The sequence below is a fragment of the Conger conger genome, chromosome 13 (assembly GCF_963514075.1).
Source record: "Conger conger chromosome 13, fConCon1.1, whole genome shotgun sequence".
NCBI lineage: Eukaryota > Metazoa > Chordata > Actinopteri > Anguilliformes > Congridae > Conger > Conger conger.
The window spans coordinates 21,909,038-21,920,422 of record NC_083772.1 but is presented as its reverse complement, the minus strand read 5'-3'; positions in this window follow the sequence as shown (position 1 = coordinate 21,920,422).

Sequence of the window (11,385 nt, the reverse complement as noted above, 5' to 3'; positions counted from 1 at the left end):
TGCTTTCTTTTCATGCACCAAACCATAAAAGAATAGAAACTAAAAAAATATAAGTGTCCAAAAAATTAGGAACTCCACTGTTGGGAAAACTTCTAAAGAAACCGGTATTCAATTAGCCGTGTTCGTCCGCCTTGAATCCGCCGGTGGTTCGCTCTGTCCCGGCGGTGCCCTGGCCGCTGAAGCCGTCCTTCCTCGCCTAGTCGCCCGCCTTTGATGCCGTCTAGGCTCCGAGAGAGAGAGAGAGAGAGAGGTTAGCGAGCGCGTTGTTTTAATTGTCGGCTCACGTGAATCCGCGACTTTTGAGGGTTCGTCCGTGGGGGTTTCCTCCGCGTGCATGGGCTCTCTCGCCGTAAGTTAGCTCCGTCCAGGTTCCGTCAACCTATGCGTGTGCTCTGGCTCCGGATCTCTCCTCCTCCGTCATCAGCCCCGGGTTGCGTTTTTCGGCTCCTTTTGTAGACGCCGCCTCTCCTTTCCGCACTCGTGTCAGCTGTTCCTGTTTCATTCAAATTGTTCATTCACGTGCGGAATGCGGCCGCACCCGCCTCGCCCCGGGGGTTGCTGGCCATGGTGCTGATTCTCCTCCCGGTCTCTCTCCAAGGTGCCGTTCCCTTAGATAGGACAGGGGAAAATATTCAGATTGAATCAGCATCCCCAACTCTTGGCGCCGGCGCACGGGCCGTTCCACCCCAGTGGTGTACCGATCCCTGGTCGGGCCACCACAGTATATATATCCTTGGAGAAGGATAGCCTGTTGTCCATCACCACTCCAAGGTTTCTTGCACTAGGGGATGAGGTCACTGTGGTATCCCCTAGTGAGATGGAGAAATCAGAGAAGGGAGAGGTTAAAGCAGGGATGAAGATCACCTCCGTCTTATCTGGGTTGAGCTTTAGATGGTGGTTGCCCATCCAGCTCTGGATGTCTCTCAGGCAGGCAGAGATACGGGTAGAGACCTGTGTGTCTGATGGGGGGAAGGAGAGAAAGAGTTGAAAGAGTCCTGCTTGCATATCAAGCTTTTTATGCTCAAAGGTTTTAAAAATAGTGCAACCCTTTGCTCATGCAAACACAGCTGCGTCTGTGATCTGTGTTGACAATTGAAATGGAAGGCAACCTGGAGACGTTTGTTCTAACGTTATTGTACATTATGCTAGTGCTTCTCTAGTTAGCTTGCATAGTTTTCGAAATGCAATTTAAATACCATTTCAAATGCAAGCCAATGTCTCTTCAACAAAATAATAAATTTTTCACTTCCGTGATGCTGATTAAACGGTGACACAAACATCACACTGAGTCTGAAATGCGTCATTTGGCCAACACAACAATTTAGCTAACTAACGTTAGGCAACAGTGAAAAGCGGTGGCATCCACTCCTGTGCTAGTAAACTGACTGACCTTTCCGGATGAGTTTTCAAATGTCTGTGATGGACAACAGGCTATCCTTCTCCAAGAACATCGCTACGGTGACCCGGGCGTGCAGGTTCTTCCTGTACAACATCCGGAGAATCCGACCCTTTCTCACCACCTACTCCACTCAGCTCCTTGTTCAAGCAATGGTCCTGTCCCGCCTGGACTATTGCAATTCTCTGCTGGCTGGCCTTCCAGCATCTGCCATCAGACCCCTACAACTCATCCAGAATGCTGCAGCCCGTCTGGTATTCAATGTTCCCAGACATTCACATGTCACCCCCCTGCTCAGCAACCTCCACTGGCTGCCTGTTATGGCTCGCATCAAATTTAAAACTTTGGTGCTCGCATACCAGGCAGTTAAAGGATCAGCCCCTGTGTATATTCAATCCCTTATCAAGACCTATACACCAACAAGACCCCTCCGTTCTGCCACTTCGTGCCGTCTGGCGCCTCCCCCTTGCCACACCTGCACTTCACGCTCACGACTGCTGTCTGTCCTGGTCCCACGGTGGTGGAATGACCTCCCGGTGGATGTCAGAACGGCAGAGTTTCTGACCTCCTTCAAGCGCAGACTGAAGACCCATCTCTTCAAGGGTTCTGAATTTCTGTATGTTTACACTAGGACTCGGAACTGTACTGTCCTCTCAGGTCTACTTTTGCACTTGTTCTTGTGATTGATTTGCACTTTGTTATACGTCACTCTGGATAAGAGCGTCTGCTAAATGCCACGTAATAATAAAAAAAAAAGGACAGCGAGACATTTTGAATAGCTTGTTAGGATGCGCCGCACGGTGTAGACCGGGCCCCCGTCAATTAATCGTGGGGGTGATGGAGGAACTTCCGCAGGGGCCAGTACGCTTGTCAATATGGGTTTAAGGCGGGAAACGTGGGACGTGGGGTGAATTCTCATGGAGTGGGGCAGCTCGAGACGCACCGTGAAGGGGTTGATTTTTCTAATGATTTTAAACGGCCCCACGTATCGAGGGGCGAGCTTATGCGACTCAACCCGCAAGGGCAAATCATGCGTGGACAACCAGACCCATTGCCCCACCCTATAGCAGGGCGCCGACTGACGGCGCCTGTCGGCCAGCCTCTTCTGGTTGGCAGTAGCCCTCAAAAGAGCACCCTCCGCCAAGTGGCCCGGCATCGCCGAACAAAGGCCTCAGCAGAGGGCACTTCACCCCCTTTCTCCAGGTCCGGGAACGATGGTGGAGGATATCCAAACTGCACCTCGAACGGCGAGAGCCCCGTGGATGCATTCTGTAGTGTGTTATGGGCGGACTCTGCCCACGTGAGTTGGTGGCTCCACGAAGTGGGGTTGTCAATAGCCAGGCACCAGAGTGTGTTCTCCAGCGTTTGGTTGGTGCATTCCGTCTGCCCATTGGTCTCTGGGTGGAAGCCAGATGAAAGGCTCACCGAGGTGCCCAACAGGGAACAGAACGCCCGCCAGAACCGGGAAGCGAACTGAGGTCCACGATCAGACACCACGTCCTGGGGCAGCCCGTGAAGTCTGAACACGTGGTTAACCACCAACCGTGCGGTCTCCACTGCCAAGGGTAGTTTAGGTAGCGCCACAAAATGAGCCGCCTTGGAAAAACGATCAACTACCACTAAAATGACCGTTTTACCCCCTGAGGGTGGCAATCCTGTGATAAAATCCAATGCGATGTGGCTCCAGGGACGCCTAGGAATAGGTCGCGGACGTAGCTGCCCTGAAGGTGGGCGGTGGGAGCCCTTGCTGCGCGCGCAGACAGGACATGCGACAAACTCACGGACATCCTTCTCCATCCCGGGCCACCAGAACCGTCGGGACTGGGGGGGGGGGGGGGCTCGGGACCCGGCCGGGGTGTGCGCAGGGGGCCCGATGCTTGGGGCCACTGGATGGCGGGGCCTGCCGCGCCCTGTCGTGCCCTTCACGTCCACCAACGTTCCACAGGAAGTGACAAACCTGCTCACGCCCACTTGCATGCGCATACATACATACCACGTTAATGAATATTTGGTTCATCTTGATGCTAACCTCTTCTCTTGTTACAGCCAAGTCTTTAGTGTTGTAGTTGTTTTTGTACTGTCTTGAACGTATGTCTTGTTATGTTTTGTGTCTCTCCCCATCACAGGAATTGACCTTTTGGAGAGGACTGTTTATTAAAGTTGTTAGTATTCTGTATGGACTCTGGCCGCCCTACTGGACTGTCGTAGAATTGCCTGTGTTTTTGTTTGCATTGCCATGTGCTTTTGTTTTTGTCCTGAACCCCGCCCTCACCTGCCTTGTGCCACTCCCTGCCCACACCTGCCTCTGTCTGCCACACCTGCTCTGTTCATTAGCCTGCTCGTTGTTCTGATTGATTTTTCCCTGTCTCTTGTTTTCTCTCTGCCAATGAATTGTTTCCCCTCTGATATTTAAGTTCAGCCCTTAAGTTCAGTCCCTGTCAGATTGTACCTGAGTGTCTGGTGAGATACTCTGCCGGTTTTTGCTCTGTCTGCTCGTGCTCTGCCAGAATATTTTTGATTCTCTGTTTAAAGTGCCCATCCGGATGGTGCAGTGGGTAGCACTGCCGCCTCACAGCAAAGAGGTCCTGGGTTTGAATCCCCGTCGGCCGGGGCCTCTCTGTGTGGAGTTTGCATGTTCTCCCTGTGTCTGCGTGGGTTTCCTCCCACAGTCCAAAGACATGCAGGTTAGGCTGATTGGAGAGTCTAAATTGCCATCCAGGGTGTATTCCTGCCTTTTGCCCAATGTACGCTGGAATAGGCTCCAGCCCCCCTGCGACCCTGTTCAGGATAAGCAGGTTCAGATAATGGATGGATGGATGTTTAAAGTGATTTTCTGAGTTTGGATTTTTTTATTCTCATTTGGAAGTTTGCCTGGATCTTTTTGTGCTTTACATTTTTGACTCCTAAGTTTGGCCTTTTGACTTGTCTGCCCTTGAGGAAAAGAATAAATCTTTTTTGCCTATGGCATTTGGTCTACACCTGGGTCCTTATCTGCAAGTCTTAACAAAAGTAGACTGACAGAATGTAAAATGTGTCTTGCTGAACACAGGGTGCTGTCTTACAAAGGGGTGTTGCTGTGTATTTCTAGATATGAGTGTTTTATCATGTTAACAGAACAGGATCTGGCCAGATCTATCAGGCTAATTCACTACAATTCACCGCCCAGCAGTCTTCCTGTGTACTGCGCACTTGGCTAAGCCCCGTGGAATGGTGCTGACACACTGCAAATGGATTGCATCCAAGAATGATTCAGGACACATGAAGGAATGAGGGACAAGGGAGGTTATTTGTAACCTCCCTAGGTTATGAAATATTTACTCATGGCAGTTGCGGAGTAAATATGCTCTTTTATTGGCTGTTTCTCACCTTCCCTATTATTAATCCACAACAGAATGCGGAAAGGTGCATATAAGCTGGTATAAGTATGAGTGAGTGGCGGCACGGATGGTGCAGTGGGTAGCACTGCTGCCTCACAGCAAGGAGGTCCTGGGTTCGAATCCCTGTCGGCCGGGGCCTCTCTGTGCGGAGTTTGCATGTTCTCCCCGTGTCTGCGTGGGTTTCCTCCGGGTACTCCGGTTTCCTCCCACAGTCCAAAGACATGCAGGTTAGGCTGATTGGAGAGTCTAAATTGCCCGTGGGTATGAGTGTATGAGTGTATGAGTGTATGAGTGTGTGAGTGAATGGTGTGTGTGCCCTGCGATGGACTGGCGACCTGTCCAGGGTGTATTCCTGCCTTTTGCCCAATGTATGCTGGAATAGGCTCCAGCCCCCCTGCGACCCTGTTCAGGATAAGTAGGTTCAGATAATGGATGGATGGATGTTTAAAGTGATTTTCTGAGTTTGGATTTTTTTATTCTCATTTGGAGGTTTGCCTGGATCTTTTTGTGCTTTACATTTTTGACTCCTAAGTTTGGCCTTTTGACTTGTCTGCCCTTGAGGAAAAGAATAAATCTTTTTTGCCTATTGCATTTGGTCTACACCTGGGTCCTTATCTGCAAGTCTTAACAAAAGTAGACTGACAGAATGTAAAATGTGTCTTGCTGAACACAGGGTGCTGTCTTACAAAGGGGTGTTGCTGTGTATTTCTAGATATGAGTGTTTTATCATGTTAACAGAACAGGATCTGGCCAGATCTATCAGGCTAATTCACTACAATTCACCGCCCATCAGTCTTCCTGTGTACTGCGCACTTGGCTAAGCCCCGTGGAATGGTGCTGACACACTGCAAATGGATTGCATCCAAGAATGATTCAGGACACATGAAGGAATGAGGAACAAGGGAGGTTATTTGTAACCTCCCTAGGTTATGAAATATTTACTCATAGCAGTTGCGGAGTAAATATGCTCTTTTATTGGCTGTTTCTCACCTTCCCTATTATTAATCCACAACAGAATGCGGAAAGGTGCATATAAGCTGGTATAAGTATGAGTGAGTGGCAGCACGGATGGTGCAGTGGGTAGCACTGCTGCCTCACAGCAAGGAGGTCCTGGTTTCGAATCCCCGTCGGCCGGGGCCTCTCTGTGCGGAGTTTGCATGTTCTCCCTGTGTCTGCGGGGGTTTCCTCCGGGTACTCTGGTTTCCTCCCACAGTCCAAAGACATGCAGGTTAGGCTGATTGGAGAGTCTAAATTGCCCGTAGGTATGAGTGTATGAGTGTATGAGTGTATGAGTGTATGAGTGTATGAGTGTGTGAGTGAATGGTATGTGTGCCCTGCGATGGACTGGCGACCTGTCCAGGGTGTATTCCTGCCTTTCGCCCAATGTATGCTGGGATAGGCTCCAGCCCCCCTGCGACCCTTGATCAGGATAAGCAGGTTCAGATAATGGATGGATGGATGGATGGAAGTATGAGTGATGTGAGAAGAAGTTTCATTCAGAAGCTGAAGACAGGATGGCTGCGACTACTCTTCTCTCCACAGTTCTGGTGCTGCTGGTCACAGGGACCCTCTGCAATAGAGGTGAGGAAGCTCAACACAAAGAGTAATATCTGATAGATGGTAGCCTGCAATACAACACATCCCTGGTGTAAAATCCAGCTCAGACCAGCTTGAAATTACCAGCTACCAGCTGCTTCAAAACTTAGTTTGAACTGGTCAAACCATGTTGAGTATAGAGCTGGTCTGAACTTGCATATCAAGCTTAAAGCTTAAAGTTTATACTCAAAGGTTTTTAAAATAGTACAACCCTTTTTTTTTCTTTTTTTTCAGCAGGGATGTCATATATTTAATACTGCATAACATAGACATATGTACTCAGTGAGTACTTTATTAGGTATAGATTATTTTACTTATTACTTATTTTATACACTTATTGATCTTCTGCTGCTGTAGCCTATCCACTTAGAGGTTTGATGCGTTGTGTGTTCAGAGATGCTTTTCTGCATACCACTTCCTGTCAGCTTCGACTAGTCTGGCCCTTCTCCTCTGACCTCTCTCATTACCAATGCATTTTTGCCCGCAGAACTGCTGCTCACTGGATGTTTTTTGTTTCTTTGCACCATTTTCTGACACCAACTCTACAGACTGTTTTGCATGAAAATCCCTGGAGCTCAGCAGTTTCTGAGATACTCAAACCACCCTGTCTGGCACCAACAATCATTGTGTATTGCCATATTGATTATTATTTTGGATAAAATCCAGAACATTACAGAATATTCATTACTGTATACACTTGTGTTGCATACAGTTAGTTATTTAAAAGATAAATTCCTTGACTTGGTCAACAAGTATTTCCTGTGAGCCAGCCGTTGGAGGACACTGGGTTGTCTGGCAGTCAGAAGGTTACCAGTTCAATTCCCTGCCCTGGGTGTGTCAAAGTATCCCTGAGCAAGACACCAACTTACGCCCTTCTGGCTCCGAACATTTCTCTATTTCTGTCATCTTGTTGTTTTGTTTTATTCAACACTGATCATGATTTCAGCTGTGTTTTTCAGGCATTAGATAGAGCTCATTTGATATATAGTCATATTCGGTCAGAATGCCACTTATGCACTTACGCCCCTCTGGTTCCAAGGCCTTGATATACAGGGCTCACTCTTTTATACAGGTGTCAGTAGTCTGGTGTAGTCAGGTGTCTGTGGTTTATACAGGGCTCTTTCTCTTTTATTCAGACCCAATCATGCTGACGGTGGCTAATGGCTTAACGCAGACCAGACATACCTACTCCACCTCTGTCGCTTACAACGGGGTCCTACTGGGAGCCATGAAGAAGCTACAGAAGGACGATTCCTCTTTCAAGTAGTTTTATATTTATTTTCATGTCCTGACACCTCACCTATTTATCAATTAATCCCACAAAAAAATGATGTTATAAGTGAAATGTTTGCATTTGCTGAAAGATAAGAAATTAAATTGATTAGGCATAATGATAATATCAGCTTGTACTGCTGCTAAATGGGTGTGTACACATTGTACAACAAAATAAAGATTTATTATTCTGCATACAAGAGGAATGAAATTTACATATGGGTACCAGTGATCAATGTCATTGGCTTTAAGGGAAGTCGTTTAGTAATAACAAAAACATTCCAATATTAGTATGACAATTTATCAAGGTACATACAGCAGGTCTACAGAATTTATACATCAGTCTCCTGTAATGTTTTATTTTACAGCCCCTTAATTACCTAGTACTTACTGGGTAAGTACACAACTACTTGCGTAATTATTAGGCGACTACCTTGATTTCAGTGGTATTATGAAAGTATTATGAAACAAAGTCATATGGAAGACCTATGTAAATACAGTTGACAGTTACTTAATACGTAGCCAGTAAATACTAGGTAGGACACACTTTATAATGAACTAATGTAGATGTTAACTAGCTACTACTAGTGTGGCACATGTAGCGTAGTGGTTAAGGTGCATGACTGGGACCCGCAAGGTTGATGGTTCTAATCCTGGTGTAGCCGCAATAAGATCCGCACAGCCGTTGGGCCCTTGAGCAAGGCCCTTAACCCTGCATTGCTCCAGGGAAGGATTGTCTCCTGCTTAGTCTAATCAATTGTACCTCTGGATAAGAGCATCTGCCAAATGCCACTAATGTAATGAAACATTAATCTGTACAGCTCTGAATGTATTTGTACATCATTAATACATTTTAAGAACTACCTTAGTTAAAGCCAATTCATATTGAAATGAAAAAGTCAGTTAATGTATTGGTTATTGGTAAACTAATTATAAATTCATAATATGGTTTGCTAATGTATAAATATTCATGTACAAATACATTAGTTAGTTGTTAACAAATGCATTAAGTAATGAAAAGTTAATCTCATGTTTAATGGATGTATTTGTCCATCATTCATTCATGTTAACAACTCCATTAGTTAATTACAATTCATGAACCTGTGACCACAAGGTAATTGACAGGCTGTAAGATAGAATGTTACCCAGACTCTTCCTGAGTATAAAAACAGAGTTGCTGCCGCCTGTTGGAAGCAGGCAATCTCTGCACTTTACCCGACAGAGGCAGTCCAGAGGCTGTAGAACAGGGGTCAGCAACCCTGATTCCTGGAGAGCCACGGGGTGTGCTAGCTTTTGTTGTTACTCAGCACTTAATTAATCAATTAAAGCAGTGAATTACTCAGTTAACTGGCCTCACCTGGTTTCTTGGGTATGAATCAGTTGCTGGTATTAAGGCGAAAACAAAAACCAGCACACACTGCGGCTCTCCAGGACCAGGGTTGCCGACCCCCGCTGTAGAAGAAAAATATGGACAAAGCGACTATGATGTCACAGCACCTAACTTTTCATGGTGCAGTGAAACAGTGTTTTAAAGTCCCACCGTACTGTAAACAAAATAGAGGCAAAGACCCTTATATGGTCAGGAATGTTGTCTAATTTGACAAAATAACATAACAAATTGGTGCTTGAGTAGTCATTAGACAAAGAAAAAACTAATATTAGTTATTGTGGGGGAAAAAAATTACTGACTTAATTAATGACTGAATTGGTACCAGTGACTTACTGTCCATTGAAATGGGTGGCTGAAAGACATATAGTGAGCTAGTGAGCAACATCTCTCAATGAGACCAGACCCATTTTTGGCTCCTTTCCCTCTGCTGGACCAAGTGGCCAAAACCCCAGTGTAGCTATGGGCCTGCACAGCTGTTGGGCCCTAGAACAATGCCCTTAACCCCACATTGTCCCCTGGGTGCTATACTGTGGCTGTCCACTGCTCCGAATTGACTAGGATGGGTCAAATGCAGAGGACACATTACCCCACAGGGTTCAATGAAGTATATCTTCTTCTACCTCTGCAGTTTTACCACCAAAGAAAACCCGGACTACGGCTCCTTCCTGGTGAGTGTGAACGGGGTGGCAGGAAAGAAAGGCGACCGCACCTCCTGGCAGCTCCGGGTTGACTATGTGAATGGGAGTTCAACCGTGGCTCAAGTGGGTACGTCAAGGCTACCAGTGGTGTAATCACCTCCATGTCTCCGGTAACCTGGGAACGGAGAATCAAGCTTTCTTTACTGAAGGCAATAAATGTATTTATTCATATAGAGAATTGCATAACATAACATAATGGCGAGGCCATTCAGCCCAGCATTGCTCACATTTTCTGACCACTAAAGTGTACCTACTGTTCAGTTTCTGCCTCCACTACATGACCTGGCAACATAGAAAATATGAACCTACCCACCCACCCCACCCCCCCCCCCCCCCCACACACACAATAGATTAGATCGGCAATGCAATATTTTCTAGAGTGAAGTCCAAGACTTTGGATTACAGCGGAAATAGGCTGATGTTTTTTTTCCCATTTTGCAGGTGTTGGCTGCTACATCCCCAAACCCAGTGAACACATCTTCCTGAACTTCACCACATACTAATACGATGCACTGATGAGTCTATGCACAGCAATATTCACATGGGCCATGTTTATGACTTTGTGAATGGCCCAGTGTTTGATGGAAACATGACAAAATTCACATAAAATGGAATGAAAAACACAAAAGTGTCTGTGTAATGTCATGAATCTCACCTGCGTTACTCGGTGTGTTAGGTTGGGGCTGGGCGGAGAGCCAGATGCGACCGAGGATAAAACCCTCTAAAACGAACACGCAAACATGTTCGTCACTAGATCCCAGGGAACAACGGGAATGGGATATACACAACCGAAACTGAACAATAGAAGGAAAGAGAAAAGCCAAAAAACGGCTATAAGAAAACAAATCAACCCTTTTAAAACAGGGCGAACCGCACCACTGACTTAGGTGCCCCAAAAGACTGTGGACCAAAATAAAATACAACCGAGCTGGGGAAAAAGGCTAGGCACTAAAATAAAACCTCTAGACGCAGCTTGGGACCAAAACGCAAACCAAAATACATAACGGGACAACGTCCCCCAACCACTGACTCACACGAGTCCAAAGAAAGAAAAAAGAAAAACCAAAACCTTTGAGGAAGGTGCCAGCGAACACAACACCAGCTGAACGCCTTCCTTACCTTTTTAATCTTTTTTGTTTCTTGACAGCAAAACAGACACCAGCACAGAACCGGACTCTTAACTCTCAACGAGTCTACCATGTGCATTACCGGCTTTGTGTCAGAGTGAAGTCCAAGACTTTGGATTACAGCGGAAATAGGTTGATGTTTTTTTTCCCATTTTGCAGGTGTTGGTTGTTACATCCCCAAACGCAATGAACACATCTTCCTGAACTTCACCACATACTAATACGATGCACTGATGAGTCTATGCACAGACAGACCAAAGCAATATTCACATGGGCCATGTTTATGACTTTGTGAATGGCCCAGTGTTTGATGGAAACATGACAAAATTCACATAAAATGGAATGAAAAACACAAAAGTGTCTGTGTAATGTGATGAATCTCACCTGCGTTACTCGGTGTGTTAGGTTGGGGCTGGGTGGAGAGCCAGATGCGACCGAGGATAAAACCCTCTAAAACGAACACGCAAACATGTTCGTCACTAGATCCCAGGGAACAACGGGAATGAGATATACACAACAGAAATTGAAC